Raw genomic sequence first — 26744 nt, forward strand, 5'->3', positions numbered from 1 at the left:
TATCTAAATAATATGGTTTCAAATCAGATAGTCCAGAAAGTAACTTAGGAACCCAACACTACTAAAAGAACCATTTTATTTCACTTTAGCAAGGGCATTCAATAAATGCTCATTAATATGTTTATTAAAATTTGGGAAGTCTTCTGCTTTATCTGGAGATACAGCCACTTTCTATTTAATATTAATTCAATTTTTTTAAGTCTTATAATTTAAAAAAAAGTTAATCTCAAGGGCCCTCTGCCATACCTAGAGTTCTCCACCAGCTTAGGACAGTTATGAAAACCTCCCTCAGGAGTCCACACCAGCTCCTTAGAGCAGAGGAATGGTCTACGAGTCAGAGCAGACCTGTCCCCAGTGAGCCGCTGGGGACACTGCACTAGGCTCCTATCACAGGGAGGCAGCAGCAGAAGACTGCTCCTTCAGTGAAAACAAAACAACAGTGCAAGCAACAATCAAAACAGACTTTCATATAAATACTACCAGTCAAAACCTAACCCCCAAAGTATTATCTAGACCAGTGGTTTTTCAACCGTTTTAGAAAGAAAATTTTTTTGAAACAAAATCTTACACTGAACTCCAATATAGAAATGAATAAGTATTTTCAATGTTACCCAAAATGTAAAAAACGCCCAGGACTAAAACTACCTTCAATATGTCATCACAACATGGTGTTCATATCTCATATCACGCTATGTGTTCATATCTCAACTGACTCAAACCATTTTAAAGTTGACAATGGCATACCTATGCTACCCAGTTTTACGTGTTGGACATACATAAGCCTGAATCTCAAAAAGACCAGCATAGAGCTGAACGTTCTTACTCAGTGACCTCTATGTAGGGTCTTCACATTTGTACACAGAATGGAAAAAGACACCACAAATAAGATTGAAAGGCAAATGATATAGTCTGGAGGGAAATATTCACAACACATATAAGAGACACATATATGAAATTGGGATTTCAGAAGGAGAAGAGAGAAAGGGACAGAAGAAATATTTGAAGAGATAATAGCTGAAACTTCTCAAAAGTGTTAAAAGATATCAACCCACAGATACAAGACCAGCAAACTCCAAACAATCTGAAAACAAAGACATTCACACTTAGGCATATTATAGTCAAACTGATGGAAACAAACAAAGACAGAAAAAATCAAAAGAAAATTGGGGCTTGAAGGGATGGGAAGGAGGACATATTTCATATAAGAAAATAATAAAAGAGTGACAACTAGCTCCTCATCAGAAATAGTAGCCAGAAGACATTGCCATGACATTTGTAAGTGCTGAAAGAAAAAAAAAAACCCTGCCAAGTCCAAATTCTATATCCGGTGAATATGTTCTTCAAAAGTGAAAGTGAAATAAAGACATTTTGAGACAGACGAAAGCTGAAAGAATTTGTCCCCAGCAGACCTGTGCTACGTGAAATGCAAACAGAAGTTCTGTAGGTGATGAGAAATGGTATCAGATGAAAACTGGTTCTCCAGGAAGAAATGAAGAACTCCAGAAAGGGATATGTCAGCATATCAAACATTATTTTAAAAATTTTTCGTATAGGTGCATATATTTATAAATTTCTTTAAAATACTTTTAGCCATTTAAAGCAAAAGTAATAACAATGCATTATGGGGTGTATAGAATAGGTAGAAGTAAAATAAATGACAACGACAACACATAGGGTTAATTGGAAGTTTACTGTTCTAAGAAGAGAATAGAAAGAATGGAAGGAAGTCACTGCTTAAGGAAATTATCACCAACAACCATCCAGAATCAAAGAAAGATAAGCATCCTGAGAATGAATGAGTGCCACCACCACAACCACTGGATGGCCAAGTACCCAACAGGATGTTTTTTAAACTCAGTCTATAGACATCACAGTGAAATTTCAGAACCTCAAGAACACATAGAAAATACTAAAAGAAAAACTTTTTAAGAGAGAAAAATAAAAAAACTTCGGAAATTCAAGTCTCAGAAAGTGTATCACTCACAGATAATCTTCTAAAGAAACCAACCAACGGACAAATGGACACAAAAGAAAGCCGTGGGACATAAGAAACACTTGTAAGCAAAGAATACAATAAACAGATTAATTCTAAATACATATTTATTTAAAAGGACTGTTTGTCATAGAATTTTGAAGTAACATTCTGGATTATAGGAACGTTGAAAGTGGAGGAAGAGCAAAGAGAAGTAAAGGTTCCTGTCTTGATCTGCAGAAGGACGTAGACTGATTAACTCTTATCTTTATTATAAAAATATATGTTCATGCATATGTAACAAAAACCAAAATGTAAAAAAAAATAAGAAAATAGAAATAGAGTGTATAACTTTAAAGCAATAGAAGGAAAAATGGAACAAAGAGCACTTACTAATTTTGTATGTTTGTAAAACTATAGAGAATTAATTATATGAAGGATAATACCAAACCTATTTGCGTGTGTCTGCGTGTGTACGTCTCCGTGTAAACCTTGTGTGTGTCTGTGTGTATATCTGGTGTGTGTCTGGGTACACTGTTACATACTATTTTTCTTCACAGAAATAGGATTATACTGTACTGTTTTGCCTTTTCTATATAGCACACCATAAATGTTATAGCCCACCTTCACACAACCCTGAGGAGCACGAAACCAAGAAGCTTGATCATCCTGGGACCCACAGCTCACTATGAATGGTCCTGGAAAAAATCGTGGAACTAGGAAAATTGCCTCATTTTCCCCAAGGAACAACGCTGGAGATGGGCTGCTAACATAGGGCACAAACCCAGAGCTGAAATATCACTAGTTCCTGTCCTTTCACAGGGCGCAGAGGCCCTACTGCAAGAAGAAGACTCACGTTCCCAAATCTCCATCAGCTGGGCAGTACAGACCAATGGTTCAGAGCATTTCCCCCAGAGACAGACTGCCCAGGTTCAAGTACCGACTCCACCACTTCCTCGCTCTGTGACTTCGGGGCAGGTCACTTAATCCTTCTGTGCGTCTGCTTCCTCATCTGTAAAATGGTGATAATTACGCAGCCTCCCTACAAAGGGGTGTGGTGAGGATTAAATGAGCTAATATACATAAATCATTCAAATGATGCCTGGCTTGTATACAGTGTTCAGTAATCGATGTGATGTCTAGGATTCAGGGGAAGTCGACAAGAGATGTGAACGGAGCAGAACGAGCCACGGGTGCATGTTTGCTGAGGCTGAGTGATGGGCACACAGGGTTCCACTTTTAGGGTATGTTCAAATTCTCTATAATAAAAATGCTTTGTAAAAAACACTCTATAAACATTAGCTGTTATGATAGGAGGTGCCAAGGAAGAAACATGGCTTCACCGCAGCCACCATTTTGTTACAGTGAGGAAGACAAGGTGTCAGTACACAAAGCAGCTGTTAGATAATGATACAAACATCATCTATTCTTGCTATATGGTGTGATCTTTGAGGCTCTGTCAAGGTGTTGACCCTCCTGCCCCTCCCCCACCCCCTAAAATCTGTCTTTCGGGCAGCCTCGTGGATGCCTGAAATATTTTCATTGAAACTTTAGTTTAAATTTTTATAAACTAGTAGAAAAGGATGGGGGGAGAGGAGTGAGAGGAAGCAGAACTAAATAGTTAAAGCAAAGCTGCTGTCATTGTCCTTATAAAGCAACTTAGATGTTGATTCTTTTCAGAGACTAGATTTTGATGGGAAGAAAAGGTACAGAACATAAGGAGGCAAAAGGGAGGTGGGGCAGCAGGAAGAGAGGGGACTCAGATGGGGACACAGACCTCTGTCCAAATGGGCTTTGTTTCAGCCCTGAAGGAAGCACAAGAAATTACTGTAGAAAAGAGGAAAAGAGTCTTTTTAATCTCACTACCCAAAGTGTGGTCCACGAACCAGAAGCCCCAGTATCACCTGGGAGCTCATAGGACATACAGAACCTCAGTCCCATCCCAGACTTAGTGAACCAGACTCTGTACTTTAACAAGGTCCCAGGTAATTCTCACGCACATTAAAATGTGAGAATTCTACCTCCTAACCCAGCACCTAGACATGACTGGCCCTTAGTAAATGTCTGGATAGATGGCCGTCTGAATGGATTCAGGAAAACAGTGCTAGCTTTGTTTTTATTCATTCTGCATCCACAGGGTGTATAAAACTGCGTAAGGCTGTGGTTTGTTGGTTCTCAGCCCTGGTTGTAAGTTAGAATCACCCAGGGTGCGATTAACAATAGCCACGCAGGCCCCTTCTCCAGAGATTCTGATTCAATTGGTCTGCGAGGGGCTTAGTCTAAGATGGTAGCAGCTGATTTCCTTTTTTTTGCAAGATACTCTGTACCAAGCAATAGGACTCCCGGTGAGGATCCAGGCATGAGCTGAAGACAAAGAAGTCAGGAGTCAATGCCGTAGAGGAAGGGAATATTTATCCTCAACTTGTATTGTCCTTTTTCCTGCAGATAGCATGAACCAGAATAGATGAACCTATAGCTGGTCAGTGTGGATGGTTGGAGGGGAAGGAGGCTGGTGTGTCTGTGATGGGTTTTACACTGTTTGACCTTTCTCCAAATAGACTAACCTGTTGCCTGGGTCAGGACTGCTTTGGGGATATGTTTCCTCTAGTCTCTTTCTCTCTTCCTACCCCAACACACACATACACACGGGCCAGAAATTGTCACATAGAACCTGCATAGCCTCAACTGCTAGCGAGTCTGCTTTCCTTGGCTTCCTTTGGCTCAGGAAGCTTAAGCAGAGCAAAGTTGTCGATCAGCCTTGAAGCTGTGCCTTACGTGGCTGCCCCTGAACCCTGAATGTGTGGATTTTAGTTAACCCCTTTCTGGTTGGGAAGTACTTACTTCTGAACCACCCCATCGATAAGGAGGTGCCCTTGAGCATAATTGGTCCAGTTGCATCCCTTAGCATCCACTACCAGAAAATTTAATAAAGTAATCATGTCCTCTGCCTCTCCCTCTTTAAGTTGCCTTAATTAAAATTATGTCCAGTGCAAGATAAGGACAATGGGGAGAGGAAACTTGGGCCATGGCCTGTCTGTGCATTTTTTTTCTCATTAAAAACAAGCAAAAAGCTCGAATGTCTCCACAGTAATTCAGAATTCATTGAGGCAATTCAGACATCTCAATCCCCTTTCCTTTGCCTTCATGGGTCTCATTCAGGGAGAAGAGAATGGGAAAATGAATGATGAGTGAATAATCAAAGCTAAATCCAAGTTAAGGAGAAGTAAATTAATACATGAAAGGCACATCTTGTAATGCAGGAATGTGTGGAGGTGAAATTAGCTCCGACTTCCAAAGCTCTGATCAGTCAGAGCTTTCGAAAACTTCCAAGGGCATGAAATGCCTGCGCTGAGGTGGCATCACGAAGGGAGAGAAGTGATTAAATTCTAGGCTGCCTGTCAGAGACGTTCCAGTCTCTCCTAACTTGTGATACTTCCGTGGAGTTTTCGCGTGAGAGCGGGCTGTCACGTTCAGGAAGAGATGGCACCCTCCTGCTAACTCCTCCTCCTTTGATGCCTGTAGAACTTGGCCATTAAAATCTGCCTTGGGCTAAAACTCAGCAGGCAAGTTTCCAGTCCAGGAACAGTTTTGACAAAATTTTAATAAAATTAGAAACAGACTGGCATTGAGGGATTTGAGTTAGAAAAAAGTTTATCTAAATATGCAGACAGACATGTGAGGATGGCCAAACTCACTGTGGAATGCTACAGAGCAGTAACTCTTGGCCCATTCGCATTTTGTACACAACTACTAGTGTCCTTGATCCCTGAATCACACAGGAGACTGTGAGTGTTCTCCGGTATTGTTAAGGCATTTAAAAGGTCCTTTGTTTGGGTGAATTTTGCTAACTTCAGTATTGTTCTGTACCAGCTGGCTTAAGCTTTAAGAAGAGTAAAAGACATTTCAAGTCATTTTTCAAAAGCGAGGGATTTGGTTAAGTTTCATTTTAAATTAATAAAACAATTGCACTGTTTGAAAACACAAAAGTGTTTTCTTTTGAAAACTTAATTTTGTGATATTTGACATTTCTATAAGATTCTTGGTACTTTAAGCAAAGAAGACTGACTTATTTCTGATGGACAACACGCATACCTCTATGCATATTTTAAGAGATGTGGTGTTGGTTGCGCTTCATTCGAAAACACAGAAAAAAAAGATCAGAGAACCTCAAAATATTTAATCAACACATTCAATTCCTTTTGCCACCCTCCTTCCACATGCCTACAGCACACAGGGGAACTGCAAGTCACAGTCCTGTCCCTTACTGTTTATTAGGAACTGAAGCTACTCACCATGATGGGATCTTTCTGTCACTTCGAGTTCTGTCCTACGTACTCAATACGTTACCAACACCTTTCAGAGCAGCGTTGGAAGCTCCTTCTCTAACAACTTAGTCTCATCCAAAAGGTTATTAAATAGAGAAGCAACCCCTTGACATATACAATAAGGACCCTCCAAGTGACTTTGACAAGTATACCTTATACATGTGTTATGCCAGCAAAGACAGAAAGATCCCACAAAAATGCATCATTTGTGTCCCGTTCTCCTTGGCCCAGTTGTTCATTTCATGAAGGTCAAAAAGAGACCATGTTCTAAGAATGCTATGCAAATTATCTAAAATTAGTGTGAGACTATTTTTACCCTGCCCACTCCTACTCTACTGATGCTAAAAAAAAAAAAACAAATCAGAGACTATAAGCGGTCTGGCTCCCATGGATGCCTGCAGCCTAGAATCAATGAAGAAAATATATTTGCTAAATACTCATCTTTTCATAACCAGAACCACTCAACTACCATTTGATCCTTTTGGGATTCAAACTGGCACAATAACATTAAATTTGTGGGGGTTTTTGTTGTTGTTATTTAATGCACAAAGAAGACAACTCTATTGTCTTGTTTAATCTATGTTTTCTTGCTGCACGAGCAGACTGATTTGGTGTATTTACGTATTTTTTATTCCACTTTTCCTGATGTCATAGATACAGAGAGTGTGCGTTTCATCTCTGATTCGCACTGCAATGCCAGGGCTAAACAGCAGTGAGAGGCTTCCAGGGCAAGCTCTCCTAAAAGCACATCCTCACTTTCTAGGTGAGCTCTTCTCCTTAAAAGTGTGTACTAACTGACAATAGGAAACTTATTTCTGGGGCCAGCCCCATGGCCGAGTGGTTAATTTCGCACGCTCTGCTTCGGTGGCCCAGGGTTTCACCGGTTTGGACCTTGGGCATGGACCTAGTACCATTCATAAAGCCATGCTGAGGTGGCATCCCACATGCCACAACTAGAAGGACCCACAAGTAAAATATACAACTATGTACTGGAGGGCTTTGAGGAGAAGGAAAAATAAAAAATAAATAAAATTTTTTTAAAATTTTTAAACATAAAAAATAAATTTTAAAAAAAAGAAAACATTTCTTTATTTTTCTTTTAAAGATTGGCAGCTGAGTTAACAACTGTTGCCAGTCTTCTTTTTTTTTTTCTGCTTTTTCTCCGCAAATCCTCCCAGTACATAGCTGTATATTTTTGTTGTGGGTCCTTCTAGTTGTGGCATGTGGGATGCCACCTCAGTGTGTCCTGACAAGCAGTGCCATGTCCGCACTCAGGATGCGAACCAGCCAAACCCTGGGCCGCTGAAGCGGAGCGTGCGAACATACCCACTCGGCTACGGGGCCGGCCCCAAGAAAACTTATTTCTAGTGTTTACTGGTTTTTGTCTCCAGGAGATCCTTTTGAATGAATGTAGTCCCTACTTTGGGTCAGAGTCAGGAAAATCTTCATTGTGAGACGTTTGGAAATGTATTGTTTCTTAGGTATATATTCAGAGTTGGCTGGTTGTCCTGCTTTCACAAAAGTCTATCAGTTGGTTGTTTTTTTCCATTTTATTTTGGACCAGAACCCTTAAGATCTCATGTGCCCATTAGTCCCTGACTAGGGCCCAGGTCAGATGACTTCCCACAGAGCTAAATATGGAAAAAACAAAACACAACTCACTGAGTCCTATGGCAGAAGGAAGAAGAGGGATGTTCCACTTTCAGAGCAACTTAAACTAGATTGTGTAGTAAGAACGTAGTCAGAATCCCTCCTGTGTCATGCACATGGCTGGAAGGGCTATGGCAGGTAGCATTTTGCCATCAGTACGCTCAGCTTATGGCTGTAATAGATAACATGTGATCCCTGATCTTAGATTGTCTTCAATCTAGTTGAGGAAATAAGCTATAGACACATAAAATGATTAGTACATTGCTGGCAAACAGGTCCCAAGATATACGTTTGAGGACCAGTTAATAAAATGCACCAAATCTATTTTTCAAAAACCCCCCAGTTCATGATGGCTCATCATGTAATTATCTTCCATAAACTCAGAATCCCTAATAATAGCCCTTGTTTCCAATTTTAACTCAACAAGCCTAGTCATTGCCAAGTTCTCATTCATCTCCTAGTCAATTCTGTTATAGACTGACTGAATAATTTTTTAAAAGATAGAATGTAGGCCCCCAAGAGCCATCAGTATACTGTCTTCTAGTTTTTTTGACCTAGAGATGACTGTTATGACTCAATAAGTCTATTATTGGAATCAAAACTTTTTTTAAAACAGGGATTTACTGTCGTAACATAGCAAAACCCACAAATCCAAAAAGTCATGTGGCCATGGTATCACATGAGGTGGTGAAATGTCAGCCACAGTTGTCCACCAGAAAACACTGTAACATTCACTTGCACAATCCAAACAAACTTATTGAGCGCTTACACTATGTGAAGAGCAAAGTGTACAAAGATGAATAAAAATATTAAGAAATACGCAAAGGAACAAATCAATAAAATATAGTGTGATAATTACTATTAGCCAAAGAATCAGGAAAGTATTACAGAAGCACTTATAGGAAAGAAAAGCTCTTTTAGAAGGAATCGCGAAAGGCACCACAGAGAAGGTAACAACTTTTGATAGGGGTCTGAAAGAATGAATAGGAGTCATGAATATAGGTAGCAGGCATAGCAGATATACATAAACAAGTATATTTACCATTTCGAACAAAATGAAGTTTAGAAGCGTGAAAACATGCAACATTTCCAAGTGAGTGACTTGGCATAGCTGGAAAGGAGGGCAGGGGGGAGGTTTAGGGTCAAGGTTAGAAAAAAATAGTTGCAGGATCGTGAAAGGCTTTACATCCTGAAAAAGAGCAAGAAAAGGAACTACTAAATGGTTTTAAGCAGGAGAATGATGTGATTAGTAAGTAAAGGACACATAGAGGGAGAAATATGAGGTGGGCAAGGAAGGCCAATATTACAACAGCCAGATGAAGAGGTAACGAGGATTTGAACTATTTATATGTTTGTTTTCTACCTCATTCCAGAGAAAATTGAGGGTAGCATCCAAGAATACATAAAATATAAAGCAGCATAAAATAAATGTGAAATCAAAGAAGAATGAAAAACAAAAGCCAAAGGTGTCCATTTGAGATGGAGCTACAAACCAAGAGTTAAAAATGAATGCTCTACATGTTTGTTACTGATTACCCAAGAGAAGTACAATTCACACTTCTTGCTATTGACCTGAGACAAGAATGTCTGCTGAGTGAAAGGAGGGCTCTGTCAAGTCACGAATAACACCCTCAATAATCTCCTTTCAGCCAGCTCTCTGCAGATCTGGTAAGATACAGGGTTAGATTTGATCTGGAGGAGCCCTTCAAGCCATCCTCCCTTCATATGGCTTTTCTGGGCTGAGTTCTTCATAAACAATGGATGGTTCAAAGCTAGAAAGGGCCCCAACTAACAAGAGCCTCAAGCTACTCTGTGCTGCCATTGATCACAGGTCTTTTGGTTTTAGTAGATAACTAGGTTGGAGAAAGGACTGGTATCTCTTATAAAAGTGGAGGACAGCTCTTCATAAGGATGGAGGGAACCTAAAGAGAAAAGCTTTCTCCACTGGAAGTGAGCCAAGGAAAAGCATACAGGTAGGGAAGGCCCTGAAGAGGCAGAGGTAATGAGGATGGAGAAGAGAAGAGAGGAGATGTTTGAGAAATATTTCCAAGGCATAATTAATAGGCCTATTCACCAATTGGATGTGACAAATGAGGGAAAGAGAAAGTAGAGTTGAAGTTGCCTTCAAAGTTCCTTGCTTGGGCACTTGGATGAATGGGGGTGATAGAAGAAACAAAATAGGAAAGAATAGGTAGGATTTCTGGAAAAGATGATGAAATTCAGTTTTGGTAAAGTAATGTTTGAAGTAAGGTGCTCTGAAAGCAGTTAGAAATAGGAATCTAAAGTTTTAGAGAGATGTCTGGAATGAAATTATAAATTTATAAATTACTGACCTCTTGGAAGCAGGTAGAAGACAAATAGTCTATATGAAATCATCCTGAGAAAACCTAGAGAGTGAAAGAAGATGAGAGTGAGAAGAGGGTGATAGAGGGGAGAGGACTGAGGAGAGAACACTGGAGGAAAAACAGTGAGAGTTAGGCAGATGGCAAGGAGCTATGAAAAGGCTCAAGAAAATAATTCAGATATTGAGAACTTCTAGGAAACAGTGGTATTGCAGAAGCCCCTGGAAGAAGAGGAGGAGGAAATGGCCAAGTGAATCACCCTACAAAGGTTTCAAACAGGATAAAGACCAAAAAAGATGCCACAGGGTCATTAGTAATTTTAGTTATGACAGTTTCCATCAACGTTATCTAGAGATCAACTCTGGTGGCCTGATACACAATGCAAGACGAAGGAGTGGAGACAGCATGGGTGGGCTACTCATACAAGAATCTGACAGCAAGTAAGGAATGAGGACAAGACAGTAACCTGAAGAAGTGCTAGAATCAAGCAAACATTTTTGGTTGACAGACGTATCAAATAAGGTCACTCACAAATAAGTCTGTGAAATTCTCTCTTAAATCCAACTGACTAGCATTTCCATCTTCACAAGAAAGTAGCTTTATGAGTTAGGGAAGCAATAAATTACAAATAACAGAAAACCAAATCAATGGAAGTGGGATTTATTTATCTCACATGACAAGGATTCCAGAGGTAGGAGTTGAGAACCGGAGCGACCATTCGACTCCACCATCAGGGACCCAGACTCCTATTATCATTCTGTTCTGCCATCCTTAGCATGTAGGCATACTTGGTGCTTCATACTTGTCACTCGTGGTTACAAAATGTTTGCTGCACCTTGAGGCTGCCCATCTGCTTTGCAAAAAGGAAAAAAAGTAGGAAGGGCAAGGGGTAAAAGGGAACTGACTACTGACTCTGTCTCTTTTTCTCAGGAAAGGAAAAACTTTCTCAGAAACCTCACTCGGTTACTTCTGCTTATATTTCATTGGCCAGAATGGTGTCACATCACCACCAGTAGCTAGAAGGTGACTAGGCAAAAGGGAGTTATGGATGAAAGTTAGGTTAACCGTCTCCATCGGTCACAAGACTGTCTGTCACCCCGTGACCCATAAAAAAGTAGATGAACCACCAAAATTAATACAAAAAATATAAAGTCTGCCTGAAATTTTAAAAAGATAAGGGTAATTATATGCTTCCTCCATCTACCTACTTGATGAAGAAAACTCCCAGTAACAGAGTTGAGGAGAATTTGTGTTAAAAAGACCATTGTCATTGCCTTGACCCTGGCAGATAGAAGATCACTATCCCAGCCCCTGGCTTTAAATTTTATACCCTTAGACTAGACCTTGCACTCTGCTACTTGCTACAGCCATCTAAAGATGCATGGTGACCACCACTCCTGCTTCTTGAAGAATTGATCTCCAGGCTTAATAACTCTTATTGTCAACATTACTTCTAATCTAATTCTTAGTGATTTATACCCAAGTAGGCGATCCTTCCAAGAGGCTGGCCACTTGGTTCCTTGACCTCCTTCCCCATGATGATCTTATTCTCCACCCTAACTCAGCTCCTCTTTCTCATGGCCACACTTTAACCTAGTCCTTACCAATAGCCGCAGCCGTTCCATCTGATTCTTGTCCCCCACCTCCTATCTTTCCAGCTCTCTTCATCTAGTGCTTTGACTCTGAAAATTGTTCCACTGCACCAGAACCTAAAATCCATTGGGTTCTACCATTTTTTTACTGTCCATACCACCTTCATGGCCTCATTCCTGTATCTTACTTAAATTCCATAGTTAATTCCATGGGTCTACCCTCAGTTCTCTTGGTCTGTCCTCCCTTCACCTCAGTTACATGACAAAAACCCAGTCCTGATTGAATCTAACTCTCCACCTACTTCACGTCTATACCCAAAGAAGTGAATATAACTGGAGAAAAACTTAACATTGTGAATATATTCATTTTAAATGCTTGACTACTAATCCCAAGAGGGCCCTGAATGCCACCTGGCAATCCTTCTGCATTTTGCTATTCCATTCACTCTTCCACAGTGCTAGACAACCATCAAGCACCTTTTCCTCTCTTCTCTTACCTCCAACCTCTTCCCCATCCATTCTCACTGTTAGTTGATTACCATGCTTCTTATTTCTCTTGGGAAAATAGTGGCAATCAGAAGACAAATTCCACGTTTCACTACCACTTTTACCCACAATACTCTGCTTTCCCATCTGTTACTATGGGTGAACTCTTCAGGTCCTGTTCAAGGTCAACCCCTCTGCTCTTCCACTAGTTGCCACCCATCTCTTGTCTACCCAAAGACATTGCCTCAACAACGGCCTCTGTCTCACCTGAATCATCCATGTGATATTTTTTAAATAATTTCTATCAGCATGCAAATATGCCGAAATTTCTCCCATCTGAAAAAAAAAAATCATTTTGTCCTCAGATTCCCTTCTAGCTATCATCTAGATTTTCTGTTTCCCTTTGAGAGATATTTCTGAAAGAAGTTTCCTATTCCTATTGTCTCCAGTTCTTCTCTGTTTATTCTTTCTTGAACCTACACCAATAGGACTTTTGTCCCAGTCATTTAGCCAAAATGCTCTTCTAGTTCACCAATGACTTCCAAGTTGCTAAATCCATGGTCAACTCTCAAGTCTCATCTTACTTGACCTATAGCACCATGTAACAGATAATCACTCCTCTTCTTTGAAACACTTTCTTCCCATGGGTTCAAGGGACATCAAACCCTCCTGATTTCCTTCTAAATCACTGGCTGCTCTCCCTGGCTGATTCCCTCTCCTCACAAATCCTAAAAATTAGGTTTCCCCAGGTCACAGCCATCAAAACTCATCTCTTCTCCATGTGTACCACTTTCCTGATGACAATCTCATCTGGTCACACAGCTCTAATGCCAGGTATAGACTGATGATTCCCAACTTTGCATTTCCAGCATGGACTGCTCTCCACATTTCCAGAGATATCTCCAGCTGTCTACATGATATTTTCACTGGGATATGTAATAGTCATTTCAAACATAAGATGTCCAAAAACTAAATCTGATCTTCCTCACCCCTTCTCCCTGGGCCCCCTGCATACTTTCCTACCTCAGAAGAAAGCAACTATATCCTTCCAGTTGCTCAGGCCAAAAATCTCATGGTCACCCTTGACTCCTTTTCCTCTCAGCTCATATCCAATCCATCAGCAGATCCTGGCAGCTCTACCTTTAACATCTCTCTGGGATTTGGCCTCTTCCCACTACCTCCACTGCCGCTACTCTGGTTCAAGCCACCATCACATCTTGCCTGAATTATCATCATAGCTTCCTAACTGGTCTTCCTGCTCCCACCCTTGTCCCTCTTTAGTCTATACTCAATGGCAGCCAGAGAGATCGCTTATTATCTCACTCGGAGTAAAAGCTGAAGTCCAGCAATGGCTTAAAGGCACTACATGTGAATCTCTTTGACAGACTATTGAAAGTAACATTTTTAAATGCATAAAATAAAATACATGTAATCTAAAAAACTAACTATATTGAAATACAGTGAATAAAAATTAAGTCCAAATTTGTGATAGATTAATATATGAGCTCCTTTCTTACATTAAATAACAATATCTAGTAGACTCCAAGCGAGAGATTTTGCTCTGGGCAATCTGGTGCCCCGTCCTTCTCTGGCCTCAGCTCCTACCACTCTCTCCTCCAGTCATTTGGTTAAGGATACCCTGGCCTCTTTGCTTGTCTACCAACCATGCCTCTGTCCTTTGCATTTGCTACTCCCCCAGATATCTGCATGGGTTATTCCTGCACCTCCTTCAGTCTCTCATCAAATGTCACCTTGCCAGTGATGCCTTCTTGACCACTCTGTTTAAAATGGCAACTCCCCTCCCACAAACATACCCTCTCATGACCTTTCTTGCTTTATTTTTCTCCATAATATTTATCACCATGTAAAAGATAGGTAGATAGATAAATAATGTCCTGGTTAATTTTTTTTGTGGTCAGTCTACACACACACACACACACACGAATATAATTTCCATGAGGGCAAGGATTTTTATCAATTTTGTTTATTGCTGTGTTTTTGGCACCTGGCACATTATGGGTACTTAACAAATATTTATTGAAAAGACAAATGAATAAAGTGAATTCTTCCCTCCAAGACGAGGAATCTGAGGGGTGCTTTCTTCCGAGTTAGGTGTCAGGCAGTGACCATGCTCAGGGAAGTGACTGCCAACTTTGCCCAAGGCTTTGTAAGATCAAAATACCCATTGCCATAGAGTCCCCCAAATGAGACTGACTACTTTAAAAGCCACACCCTGGAGGAGCAGACACCAGACTGAGTCCTCGACTTAGATGTTTGACAGTTTGACCACTTTCCTTAGTGCCCAAGGAGAATGGCCTGGCCATGGCCATTCTTTCTCATGTCAGTGCCTTTTAAATAAAGTTCCACTCCAGAGACCAAGTATGAAAGGAGACGAAAGAAAACTCTGTGATAGATAAGATACTACAAGAGACTGTCAGAATCTTTGCAACAGAATAAAATAATGCTTGGGGTACTGTCGATGAACACAATTATGAAAGAGCACACCATTTTCTTAACCGGGGCACCATCCAATCTATGTACAGTGGCACAACATATTTCTCCTCCAAAGATGCCAATTTCAAACAGTGACTATTGATCTCTATCTAACCCTGAAAATTAATGATCCCAAAGAGGAAAAGTGACATTGAATCGTTGGAGAATTTCAGGCAATAAACATAAAACTAAAGAGGTTGTGGCAAAGGTCTGGATTTGATAAGTGTGAGTGTCACAGTTTTAATCCACTGTGTCTAGCAAAACATATAGAATTAGAACTAATGGCATTTGTTTGTTTGTTTTAGTTTAGTGCGATTTTTATTTTTGTTTTACCTGAATCGCTTCCATTTGAAGGCTCCACAGAGCCACCTTGTTTTTCACAATGTAACTTTTTGTGATTAAGGGGTGAGGGGGCAAGAAATGGAAAGAAAAATGAATGATTCTCCATAGAGTATGGTTTACTCTCAGGGAAGCATATGTGAGCGTGATGGGGCTGTAGGTCTCTTGGGAAGGAAGCAACTTCTACCAGATGGTATTAGTACTATCCAGGAATACAATATCATTAAGGGAAAGACTTTCTCTTCTCTCTGAAAGCCCATATTTCTGCAAGGACGCATGCTTCTCTTTTGTGATATCTTCTGCTCCTACAAGATTTCCTTTGATGTTCATTTATTTGGATTCAACACATTAGCGTGACAGGATTTACCTCAGATCCTACAGTTTTCTAGGAATATCTTTAAAATTTTAGGCTCTGGGTAGGTCTTACACAGGTGCACATATGACATAGGTGTGAAATATTCTTTGAGGCTCCTCTGTGAGGCTTCCTCCCAGGTTACCTGACTAGCTGTCAGCCCCTCATCCACCAGTCAAGCAGAAGTTATCACGCGGAGTTACTCAAGAGAACAGTCCCAGAGTCACATCCACTTAATCCCCACCAGGTGGGAACAAGGCAGAACAGGTCCGGCAGCTCTTCCATTTGGAAAATAAAAGCACCTGGGAAGGGAGAGAGACTTTAAGAAGGACATTTGGGGAACTTCCAACACTTTGTCCTTCCCCCCAGCACACCCCTAGCAGGATGGGAAGTTGCAATTCCTGGACATTTCTCCCTTGAATATAGGTGATTTTTCTAAGTATAGGGACTAGAGGCAGTTACTCATCTGGGGTTTCCTAGGTGGCAGAATCTGCCAACCCTCCCTGGCATAGCAGTATAGTGAGTGACAGTTGACAATGATCCTTGCATTTTCCATAGAGCCAAGGTGAGTATGGAGGGGGTTCCTAAGGTTCCCTTTGATCTAGGCCAGCCTGGGCCTATGGAAACAGGAAAACAGAAGCCACTTAAGTATTTATTACAGAAGGAATTTAGGGCAGGCAATTGGTTATATAGGTGATGAACAAGCCAAGAGTCAACAGGGGATGGTGAGACAACCCAGAAATTAGCAAAATAAGAATGAATACTAGCTCTAGGTTGGAGAGACAAAGGAGAGGGGTGGTATTCTTGGGGCGCAGGGTCCGGGGACCATGGAGCACCCTTCCAGTGGGAGCTGGAACCACAGAGGATACCCCAAAGCTGCCAGTGATGCAACCTCCAATCTCCTGCTAACCCTTCCATTTACTGAATCTGGACAAAACTCAGCTGGCCTGGGAGCCTGAGCAACACAACCTATAGGATAAGCCCCTTGTGATAACAGAGGGTAGCAGGGGAAGCATGAGAAATGAGCCCAAAGTGTTTTACTTTGCCTGAAACTGGCACAGAATGGCAGACCAACAGAGGTCAGCAATCCATGCCCCAGAGACTTCCATTGTTGGAAGGAGGAACATGGTGGGATCCCTGAAGACTGCACCCCAAAGATGAGGGGAAAAAAGCAGTACTACCTGATGGTGCCCTGACACTTTCAGGCTAGAGTACACCAGTTAACCAACTGATGGCCACCCAACATGCCCCATGGGAAAGCACCAGCAGATACCATTCAGGCTAAGAGAGCCACTTGTCAGGACAGCTGGCATCACCAGCACCTCAGAGCAGACCAGCAAGAAGCCAGTGGCTGGGCCCTGCTGAGAAATTTTACTCCGTCCCAGCTGATGAATTTCCTTTCCACTCATGTACCCTCATCTGCAGGAGCACTTCCTCCTGCCCCCTCCCTGCAATGGAGGTGCACAGGCAAGCCCAAGGTCCCAGAGGGGAGGAGGGAAAAATCCTTGAGAAATGGACAGAAACCATGAAATCGGTGTTTTAAACTGGACAGTGGCTAATTTTAACAACACCTGATTTGGACTGAATACTTATTTGAAATGAGATAAACCACAAGTGACTTAAAATGTTCAGGAGCAGACCTAATTTCACACTTTGGATGAAATTTAGTATCTCCTCCTCCAAGAGGGAATGAGAACTTGTCAAAACAAATAAGTGTTTTCATAAAGAAAATTAAGCATTGCTTGCACATAGCTGAGAGGTGACCATTCAATCATGCCAAATATACAGGACATCCTTAAACCACAAAGGAAACATAAGCTGGAGTATAAGGATTTTCATCACAGTGCATATTGGCAGGTAAGACTGGAGAGCAGTGTATGCAACACAACAGGCGAGGATGACCTTCCTTTTTTCTCTGGTCAATCCAGGAAGATCTCATGAAGGAAATGAATATTTAGGATTTTTGATGATTAGGTATAATGACTTGGCAGGCCGGGAGAATGGAAATTCCAGGCAAATGATGCTTCTTAAAGAAAGTGCAAAGACAGTAGTGAGAGGGAATGAGTGAAAGGGGCTCTGTCAGAGGTGTGTGTTTATTAAGCTCTTGTCTCCCAGCGGCAATCCACTCTTTGATGCTTTGCTTCCTGATGCTGGGGCTGGGGTCCAGCAAACCATATTTCACCTTTGCCAGCTGGATCCTTTAAGGTTCTGCTCAGCAGAGCAGAAGAAGAAGACTGGAAGGAAAGGTAGAAGGGATTTGGTTCTGGTCTATGGCCTTTATCCCAGTAGCAGCTCTTGGTTCCAGTTTGAAGAGTTGTTTCTACACTCCCAGAACTCCTTCAGAGGTACCTGCATCAGCCGGCCATGACCCCTCCTCAGTGGCCTGGGTCTCAGCTTCCCTTCTCCAAGCGTCTAGATTCCTAATCACCCCAACCTCTCCCTGTTATTCCCTTAGCTACTTCCTGTAGCCAAGACTTCTGTGATACTTCAGCATTCTCTTTCGTGTATCTTCAGTTCTCCAATACCTGTTTAACTAATTCCTTATTAAATTCTATTTAAAGAAGTGGTGTCATTTCTCTTTTCCTGACTGGATGCTGACACAGTCATGTAGGAGAAGGAGAATGGAGCAAACCAGATTTAAGATGAAAGAAGCGAGGTACTAACCAAAGTAGCCGGGTACCAAGGTAATACCAAGGTACAACAAGATAAACACGATGCTTCCATCAGAACCAAAAAGCTGTAATGATGGTAGGTTTTTAGAGTGAAAGTGAGGGAAGATGTACTGTGCTTGCTTAAATTGATGGCAAAACATCTGTACATCAGAGATCAAAATATGGTTCTATAGCAGGTTCACAATGGGGCAGGGGGTAATACATAGATTTGTGTATCAAGTGGTCTTATTGAACAACCATTATGCAGAAGTCAGGTCATTTATAAAATTCTCAAGATTTTCTGTTGAGCCTATCTGATGGAATTCCTGCACTGGAACACATTCGAACAAGTGGAATTGCTCAGGGTCTTGATTTGTCATTAACACAGTCATCGACCCCAGGTGGAACACTTAGGATCACCTACCAATTATGGGAAAGACCTTAGAAGTGTCCTGGAAGAGAAGACAGTCCAGCAGCGATGCCATTGCTTTCTGGTGAGGATACTGAGTATCAAGAAGGATCCAGTGCCATGGAGACCAGAAAGAGGCACAGAGAAAAATTTCCGCGTGGGTTTAGGAGTGAGAGGATTGTCAGTGATCTTAGTAAGTGTGGTGTCTTTGGAGCGGGGGTGGCAGAGGCTGGTGTGGACAGACTCCAGGAGTGAGTCAGGACGGCTTTTTGATGCATCATTTCATTAGTGCTCGGGAGTCACTACCAGGCAGGTGGAGAGCCATGTGGTGTCTGCTAACGCCGACCTCCAGCATTCTCACTGGCAATGACTGCTGTTTATGCACAACTCAGTGCATAAACTGGATCTAATAAGAGGCCTGGGAAATCATATTCTCCTCAACTCAAACTCTTCTTCAAATAGGCTACAATGCATTTTTCTCTCCACTCCCGTGGCCCAAATCTAGTTGCTGCTCCAGAAATATTTAGTACTATTCTCCCTTTCCTACTACAAAAGGTGTAAAAATGCATCCTAACACTAAGAAAGGAAAAAGTTTTTCATCCTTGTTGCTCTCTTATGGAAGGAAGATGGGTTTTCTCAGTCATGTGAAATCTCACAGAAGATGGAGCAGGTGGTCAACGCCTGAAGCTCTGAGGTGGAATAGGGTGGAGCTTGAATCCTTGCTAAGCTTCCTTATGCTCCCTGACCTACAGTTTCTTTATCTGGATTGTAAAGGAGATGCCGGTATCTGCCCCACTGGGCTGAGCTGTTGTGGGAAATAATTAACCAAGTATCTAGTACCAAATCTGGCATGGCGTAGGTCTTTGGTCAATGAGAGTTCGTGTTAGTTGTTTTCAGGAGCCTATTGAAAAATCATTAGATTGCATAATTCTATCTCCCAAAATTCCTTCTGAGAAAATAGCTGTTTATACTCTGTTTCATATGCTCTGGGAGATTTGCAAGTAATTGGAAGATGTCTTCTCTCTGGACAAACCTGCGGATTATGTGTTAGTTCATTCCTCCTCACACCTTCACAACAGGGTTACGGCTGTGGCTGCCTCTCCATGGATGTCTGGGTTTAAAAGAATTTGAGACTCTTTGGGGTTAGTGGAAGAAATGAAGGCAACACCTCACCGTGGGTATCGAGAGGGAGGCCCCACTCTCTCTGCCATCCTTGGGGTCTTCAGACTATACTTAGAGGTGCCCCAGACTGTAAAGAGGTGTAGCAGGTATTTGATATTTTCTTCTCCAGCAATTATTCCTCTTTCCTTCTGTGAAGGTGTTCATTTCTTGGCGTTGTTTGTTTGCTGGTTTGTTTATGGTGATCCATCCTCCCTGATTCTCAGCCCCACAGGGTGTAAGATTCTGCCCTTATCTTGTGCTTAAACCAATGGGATCATGGTTCTTCCCTGGTCATAGTGATTCATTCATGGGTAAGCATGTGACCTAAATTGGTCCAATGTGGTGAATTTCAGGGTGATTTTCAGGCAGAAATTCTGGGTCAAAATATTTGCTCTCCTCTGATGGGTTTGGCCTTATGATGGGATAAATCTGGAGCTTCTGGGAGTATGATATAGAACTTGGAAACAACTCTGACACAAAAGAGCAGAGTCAAGAGGGGAGACACTTGAACTCCAAATCAAGTCAAAGCCAAATCAGCATCTTGAGTTTTCAGTGACCAGACACAGAAAATTCTCCATTATACGTAAGCCAGTTCAAGACCGGATTTTTCTCACTGGCAAGAGTTGTGACTGATACCAGAGGCAACTCGAGAGTTTTTGAGCCAGTACTCACTAGAAGAGAGAAAATCCTGATTCTCCCAGAGCTGCTGTGAAATTATGATTGACTGCTTTCTTTCAGACACTAATATATCCACCAAAGGAAATCCTCCATTGGCTGCCTTCGACAGAGAATGGAAAAGAAAACCCAAATTTAATTCAAGCGAAAAGAATTCACATAAATTCATAAGGTGCGTCCCTGGAGGTTAAACTATCATGGTCATTTTGCAGGGAAATTAGGATAACAGCAATATACACAGTAATGAAAATAACAACAAAGGCTTGTAATTACCAGTGACGTTCCAGGAGGTGTCAGAGCACAAGTATTTTCAATGAGAGGCCACATCTATGAAGAAGGGAACTCTCTCCCCACTCCTGCGTTGAACAAGTCCTCTTCTTTCAGGAACTGGAGTCTCCAGCTTCCTGAGAGCACCAAGCGATACCACTTTGCAACCTAAAAAGGGTTTCCTTGGTGGCAGTCCAGATGCTAATTGCCTTGAAGAGTAAATGAGCCATAATTTGTATGAGAGATGTTGCTGTAATTACATTACAATGAAAAAACCAGAGCTTTTAATTGTTTCCACTTCAGTAATAGACTTTGGGTTTGTCAGCTAGAAGCTAAGAAACTCAGCCAGCAGTAGGCTCAAAATCTGACATCCTTGGCTCTTTGTCATCCACATTTCTGCCCTGAGGGCCAACCAGGTAAATTGTCTCTGGATGTGGAGCGGTCTCTGACGGATTTTGCTGGGTTCTGTGTGAAGCAGCATCAAACTGCTTCTTTTCTCCAGCGTGCTACATGTAACAGCTGTTCTCTGGAAGGAGAGACAGAGGCCAGCCAGTGGCAGAGGTTTAAATTATGCCAACAGGATTTCTTCCTTCCTTCCTTCCTCCCTCCTTCCTACCCTCCCTCCTTTCCTTCCTTCCCTCCCTCCCTTCCCCTCTCTCTCTCTCTTACCTCTGAAAGCTTTAGAAATTTTCCTTAAGCAGTCCTAGCACATAACCACTAGATTTCCTAGACTTCTACTTAAAGCTTCCACCATTCATTTTTTCTCTTCTATCAGTTAGGGTTTTTAGTTGCAAGCGACAGATAGCGACTTTGGATAACAAGCAAAGAAGATTTTATTGGAAGGATATGAGATAGATAGCTCACAGAATTGAAGAAAAAACTAAAGAATTGAAAAAATTTTTCAGATGGAAAAGCTGAGAACCAGAACAGTTGTGGGATCTAGGTAGTAGGAACCATGAACACACTTTTCAGGGCTCTGCAACCATCATTTTCCATTTTTGCATTAACTGGGCTGAAGAGTCAGATTCCTGGGCAAGAGTTCCACGGGCCTAGGTTGGCACAGCTGCCTCGTCTTGGATCTCGGGGCACTTTGATTGACAGCTCCATACAGACTGCTCCCAATAGAGGAGAAGGAGTTCCCCAAGGGGGAAAAAATAGCATCTGGTGGACAAAAAACAATAGATGCCATCTACAGTACCTTTGATCAGGCTGCGTCCTCTGCCTGGAATGTTCTTCACTGCAGACCATACTCAGCCTTTCAAATCCAGCTCAGACATCACCTCCTCCAGGAAGCGTTACCTAACCTAAACACATACCTTCACCAGCTGCTCAATTAGACATCCCACAGTCTCTTGGAGTCCTGTCTCTTATTGCCCTTAAAACACTGGAATGTAATTATCTGAGTGTCTAACTTCTTTGAGAAAAGACACAATTTATTATTCAATCTTCTATCCATGGCCTAGCACATAGTGAGCACTCAACAGATGTTTCCTGGATGATTGGTTGGAAGTAAAAATGGACCGGTGAACCACTCTGATACTTTATAGAAGCTGAGCTATCCTGACTTTAAGTTAATAGCTTTATCTTTACATAGAGAGAAGGAATCAGTTATAACGTATTGATCCAACAAGTATCATCTTCAAGGCAGTATCAATACAAATTTCTTAAAGGATTTGTTGCAGCTTTTGGGGCCTTGAATATAAATACCTGTTTATTCTGCACTCAATAGCTCATTTTTCATCTGCTGTCTCCTGCTGCTCCAGAGATGTATATGGAGAGTGAAAGGTATCACTGTCTTTCTGCTCTGTCCCTGAGGACCATCAATTTATTACCTCTCTGAGGATTATTTTGTGCTCTGGCCTACATAGTACCTAATCCAAAGCAGATGCTAGGTAAACACACCAGGTGAAATAAATCAGAATACTTCACCTCAAATAGCAGCTGTCCGGCACCTAGGTTTGCCTTCCCAGCTAAGGACTAATTCATTTTACACCAATCACGCTTTCCCACTCAAGGTCATCAGGTAATGCCCACAAATTTATAAAAGACTTCGCCACGGAGTCTTCACTTGGGTGCTTCTTGGTTCAGATGGTTGGGTCAGTGGGACCTGGTTTGCTCCCATGTCCTTCAGACTTAGGGGACGGTGAGAGAACGGGTGACTAGCTGAGAACTGAAGTAGAGACTAGTGAACAAGTTGGATCCTCCTCCTCCCTCTGTCTGGCTGTCTCAGGCAGGGTAAGCATGTTTTCAACCTTATTCTCAACATTTGGTTAATACCTACCCAATAGGGCTGGGAAACCCTAGGCGTGGCCCTAATCTTCTAAATCAGGTCTGCTTTTAGTCTAGACTGTCTTTGTGCAAACAGAAAAAGGCACCGCCTACCACACGGTCAGATTGGAAACAAGGCTCTTCCCCATGCACCTGAATTAGCAAAAGGTGCCCACTCTGGTTGGATGCAGCCAGACAAGGGATGCAGCCCGGTACCAGAGGGCATAGCTTGAGGAGCAGAGCATGGACCGCATGTCAGGTCTCTCCACCCCTTGGCCAGCATCTTTGTGAAGTGAAGGGACTGCCCACCCACACATGGGAGCCCTGCCCTAGATGAGCTTGGTCTCTAACAAAGAAAAGAACATGACATAGAGTTAAACATGACGTAGAGTCAATATGTACTACAAATCCACAAGGTCCTGTAGGAATAAGTAGACCCTCACACGTATTATCTAATTGGAAAGCTGACTGGAAAAACCATAAGGAAGGCCAGTCTCAGTATCATAAAAGGGAACCAGTTCTTCTCCATTTGTTTTTTTAATTTTAAATACCAAACACCAGGAAAAGTATAAACATCTGTGTATATACTATCAACCACCTAGATTCAACAATAACATTTTATCATATTTGGTTCAAATCTTTTTTAAGCCCTCCCACACCAAACCACTGCTATCCCCTTCTCTTTCCTCCATCTCCACTGTCCTCCAGTTGATATTTGTCCTGCCCATGCTTGTTTTTGATACTTTACGATGTATTTTTACATAAACAACATATATTTGTTTTAAAAAATATATTATTTAGATGTATATATAAAATAAATATATAAGCAACATATATCATATATAAACATAGATATACAACGTAACATACAATAAATATATAAAGTTAATGATACAGATTTTAGTATCTTTTAAAATTTTCATCTAAACGGTATATAATACAGATCCTTCTGTAGTTTGCTGTTTCTATTCCTATATTAGCTTTCAGAGATGGATCCATATTAGCACATGTAGCTCTATGTCATTCACTTTCGCTGCTGTACAGGATTGCATTATATGACTAATTCACAACCTATTTGTCCATCCTTTTATTGATGGGTATTTAAATTGTTTCCAGTTTTTTTGCCTTTAAAAGTAATGATGGAATGAACATTCTTGGGCCTGTCACGTTGTATATGTGTACAAGAGGTTCTCTAGGATATATACCTAGAAGTAGAGTAGCTGGGTCTTAGGATACATATACCTTCAACTTTGAGAGATATTGCCAATGTGCTTTCTAGAGTAGTCTTACCAGTTTACACTCTCACCAGCAATGTGTGAGAATGCTTGTTTCCCCATATCCTTGCCAAGACTGGTTTTTTCAGATATTATCATTTTGGCCAGCCTCAGGGGTATAAAATGGCATCACACTATGGTTTTAATTTGAATTTCCCTTGTTATTAAGGAGATTGAGCTTCTTTCTTTGTCAGTGACTACCCAGTTCATTTGCCCAATTTTTTATTTTTGGATTATCTTTTCTTATTGATTTGTAGGAATCATAAAATAAATTTTCATTAAGAATTCTTTGTTGGTTATAGGCATTATAAATATTTTCTTTCAGTCTGAAGCTTGTATTTTAACTGTGTTTATTGTGTCTTTGTTGGTACAGAAATGTAAATGTTTCAAAATAATAATTTAAAAACCTCTTCTTTTTGGTGTATGTCTTTTGAGACATAGTTCCCTGTTTAAAAGTTCCCTATGTTTTCTCCTCAAAGCTTTAAACTTTCCTTTTCACATGTAGGTCTTAATTTCATCTGGAATTTACTTGTGTATACAGCGTGAGGTAGGTATATATTTTTTTCCGCAGCCAATTATCCCAGCACTTGAATAGTTTCTTCTTTCTCTGCAGATGTGTTATGAACCAATCTCTGTTATGAACCAAGTTCCCATGTAATCATGAGTCTGTTTCCGGGAGTATTCCTTCAGTCTACCTGTCTCCCTCTGCACAAATACCAAACCCTTTCATTACTTTCCAAAAAGGCAGTTTTTACTGATACCTGAAATGATACTATTCTTTGGGTGAGATGTGAATACCTCCAGGAAGGGCAACACTCTAAATCAATGACAATGCACCTTGCGTATCTTGCTTGGATTCCTTCCAATCTGTCAATCCACTGAGAGAAGCTTTGACAGAGAAAATCAGAGGGAGATCCAGAGCACACAGGACTTCCAGGAAAGGAGGAAGAAGACAGACTTGGATAAAGGGGCTCTCGGGCAGGAAGCAAAAAAATGATATCTCCAATTACTCACATTTTTTCTAGGTTTGGCCCTGAACATAAACAGATTTGCCCCAAAATGTGATATTTCAATATATAAACATGTGCCACAGCATTGTCTACTAACTCTCATCACAAAATCACAAGCAGAATCATAGTCTACATTTATTGACACAGGGGCTAAACACTTGATATGCATTACTTCATTAAATCCTATAACATGGGTAATTTCCTTAAAACATAGATCAGAAAATTGAAACCCAGGGAAGGGAAGTGACTTGTCCAAGGGCTCACAGCTAGTTAGTGGCAAAACTCAGCTAACATTCCTTGCTATTAGATAACACTGCCCTCCATGTTGTAGAAGGTACCACCCTAGAGTGGGACCATCTACTTTTGAGGGGAGAGAATGAATCTCATTTTACCATTACAACCTCAACCCAAGTACTGTGTTAGTCACACAATAGGCTCTCAATCAATATTTGTAGACAAGAATGAATAGATGCACGTTGGCTGTGGGGTCTGTGGTTTCTGAGTCATGAAAGGCCCAGTGGTTTACTTAGTAGGTTGGGGGACAAGAATCTTCACCTTACTTCCTCTGAAAGCCATGCCAAGCCTCTTTTCTACTCACCCTCAAATGATGAGCTGAGTTGAAAACACATAGCCATGTACTTCTTTCTATACAGATCCTAGGAATAGATGAATAGAGTTGGGAGTGGGGGCACACAAAGGTCAGTGCCTGCCATACTCCCAGCTTGAACATTTGCTTCCAACCTCTAGAAATAATCTTCCCATTTCCCAGATATTTCAGCATCACTGGCTTTGTTTCTCCTCAGAGGCAACACAACTTTGCCTCCTCACGAGGCTGTGTGCCAAATCTGAAAAGCAGTTTGCAGCTCAGCCCCACAAAGACTGCTGCTGCAGTGGGGATTCCCGGGCAGAGCAGAGGCCCCGCTGCCGAGTGGAGTTCCCCGACATGAGAAGTGAGTAGGCCATGGAACTCATTGGTCTCTGGGGGATTGTCAGCACCATGACATCTTCCCTGAAGAATTGTGTTTTTCTTGGGGGGAAGGGATGGCATCTGCAAGGGGGGTTATAGTGTGTCAGGAGTGGGTCAGTGGGAGCTGGTTTGCTCCCATGTTCTTCAGACTTAGGGGACGGTGGGAGAACGGGTGACTGGCTGAGAACCGAAGTAGAGACTAGTGAACAAGTTGGATCCTCCTCCTCCCTCTGTCTGGCTGTCTCAGGCAGGGTAAGCATGTTTTCAACCTTATTCTCAACGATTTGGTTAACACCTACCCAATAGGGCGTGGGTCCCTCCCTAGACTCCGAAGAAAGAAAAGGATTAATCGATGATGGCTTCATAGCAGGTAGGCTTCTATCTCCAACCTCCTTGCATTAACCAGTTTACCATCTCTGAATTGAGCTCAACTTCAGACTCTCCTAGGCTCTGCCTTGTGGCCCCTGTTCCAGCTATAAGCATTTAGGAAGCTTTCCATCTGAGATAGAAA

The 26744-nt window shown here is 41.5% G+C and overlaps 1 long non-coding RNA gene across 4 annotated transcripts in view; it reads right to left on the reverse strand.

The window, feature by feature from the left end:
• LOC106826188 (uncharacterized) overlaps nucleotides 1-26744 on the reverse strand; it is a 171080-nt gene that overhangs the window by 111743 nt on the left and 32593 nt on the right. Inside the window, exons 3-4 of one of the 4 annotated variants that reach the window (XR_006518090.2) lie at nucleotides 20721-21240; nucleotides 14210-15853 (exon numbers count right to left, since the gene is read on the reverse strand). The exons of 2 other annotated variants lie outside the window; for them this stretch is intronic. This is a non-coding gene — a long non-coding RNA (uncharacterized lncRNA). Of the gene's footprint in view, nucleotides 1-14209; nucleotides 15854-20720; nucleotides 21241-26744 lie in introns of those variants that run through there. One more of the 4 variants, XR_011495272.1, reaches the window with a different exon arrangement.

This window comes from Equus asinus, chromosome 2 (genome assembly GCF_041296235.1).
Source record: "Equus asinus isolate D_3611 breed Donkey chromosome 2, EquAss-T2T_v2, whole genome shotgun sequence".
Lineage (NCBI taxonomy): Eukaryota > Metazoa > Chordata > Mammalia > Perissodactyla > Equidae > Equus > Equus asinus.